The following is a 2,318-nucleotide window of genomic DNA, read 5'->3' on the forward strand; positions in this document are numbered from 1 at the left end:
GTAGTAGCAGCAGTAGTAGTAGTAGTAGTAGTAGTAACAGTAGTGATGCTAGTTGAGAACAAGAACAAGGCTAGCAATTTGAATATTAGAGCAACATCAATAACAGCAACATAAACATGAAAACAATTAAGAAAATGTAAAAGGAACAAAGGGGGATAAGAAGGAAGGAAGGAAGACGAAAAAGAAAGAAGAGGGGGAGAAGAAAAAAGGGACAAGAAGGAGGAGGAGAAGAGGAAGAGGCAGGAAGGAGGAGGGAAGAAAGAGGAAGAATAGGAATGAGATGGTGTAGGAGAAGGAGAACAAGAAAGAAAGAAAGAAAGAAAGAAAGAAAGAAAGAAAGAAAGAAAGAAAGAAAGAAAGAAAGAAAGAAAGAAAGAAAGAAAGAAAGAAAGAAAGAAAGAAAGAAAGAAAGAAAGAAGAAAAGTGAAAAAAGAAATGAACAAATAAAACTTACATTCTTTACCAGACATTTGTGTTGTGTTGTGGTGTATGTTGTATCATTTAGTTTAAAAATACATTCTAATTATCTTCATGTTTATGATATTATGTAAATGTTTTTCATCTTAATTTGATTAACAAATTGGATTGCATTAAATTGAATTGGGCTGTTCAAAAAAAGGGAAAGCAAGAGGAATAACGGTGAACTAAATTATTTGATTATCACATATTTCATTGCATCTCTCGCAGAGAGCGTAGAAGTATTTTTATCATTTTCTAGATATTTTTATTATCATTACCTGTGAGTGAATATTAATATTTTTATAATGCAAATCTAAATAAATTCGGTATGAAACGGCTTTAAGAAAATATCGTGTTGAGTGAAGATTGATCTAAATACCAACCGAGATCGAGGGAGTAACAAATACCGTCGACGATTCCAATCTCATTTCTAGAAAACCACGACACTAATCAAATTGCGGTCCCTATTGTTCGATTAGTGTCAGACGAACTTCATAGAATTAATGTCTGGATTTGAAAAGAGCTTTTCCGAGATGTGGGGAGTGATGCTGACAATCTAAACTAGAATAGCGAAGATGTTTAATTAGCGTTTTAAGCAGAAATGTCTACGACAAAAATAAAACAGATAGAGGAGACCTAAAGACAATTAGAGAAAAGTTAAACTTTCAAATTGGAGACGGAAATTCAAAATACAAACGGAAGACAAGGTTTTAAAAAAGCAAATGAAGCAAACATCTGTATATTTGACATTGACTGCCACTGTAATGCAGTTTGCAGTAATGCAGTTCCGCTGTACTACATATCCATCGAAAATCATTTAGTGATTTAGCTTTCACTGGCTTTTAGCTGCTGATATCAAGCTATTAGACACAAAATTCTTCAGTGAAAATGGAGGAATAGCTTTGTGAATTAAAATGTAGCGCTTGAAGTAGCTCTCAGGGTTTTAGTGAAGTTGTAAAGTGTATCTGTCACAATTTACTCCAAAACATATACGTTAGTTTGTTACCGCATATAGCTTTGTCGTTTATTAAAGAAGCTTTCTTTTATATGATCAAAACTAAAGCTTAAATTCACATATATTAATATATTTCATGTTTAACTACAATATTAATCGGAATGTATTCTAAATTTAGGTATTAGGCCCTGTTAAATACATGATATTTAAGAAAATTGGGATCTCAAATTCGCCTTAAATTTAAGTTATCCTCCTATGTGTTGCATTGTAATAAGCTGCTCGTTTATAAGTCAATAATGATTTCTAAATTACTTCATAAAACATTCCTTGATCATTATATTTAAGAATAGGGCCAGCATTTCCTTGCAGATATAGAGTTGCGTTTAAACACAATAGACATACAGATAAATAACACAATAATAACCGCCAGTGTTAGAACGTAGAACCGCACTCTCGATTGGTTTGAACAGCGGGTTATTCGGTGTTTTTTTTTTCAAGATTCGAATATTCTGGATGTCCGAAGTGTCGTAAGTCCGAAGACTCGTTTATTCGAAGATTGGTTAGGTCAAGCACCCTATTTTGGATGTTCGTTGACCGAAAACCAAAGACTTGATAGTCTGAATATAAACTAACTTCCATATAAGAGAGCATTCGCTCAGCGACGCGACGTCGCGACGTTCAGGGGATTCAAGTAAAGAGTAAACGTACTGTAAAATACCCGTCATGACAAAGACCGAAATGAAGTTTTTGTCGAAAATTGGAAAATCAAAACGGCAGTTTAGTTATTAATTCTGAACAATCGACATCTTTGCTATTTTTCGTCAGCATTGAAACTTAGGACGAAACTGCTCCCCCGGTCCGCCAATTTTCGACAAAGCCTTCTCGGTAGTTCTTGGTCAGTTGA

This window comes from Lytechinus pictus, chromosome 13 (assembly GCF_037042905.1).
Source record: "Lytechinus pictus isolate F3 Inbred chromosome 13, Lp3.0, whole genome shotgun sequence".
In the NCBI taxonomy this organism is placed as follows: Eukaryota; Metazoa; Echinodermata; class Echinoidea; order Temnopleuroida; family Toxopneustidae; genus Lytechinus; species Lytechinus pictus.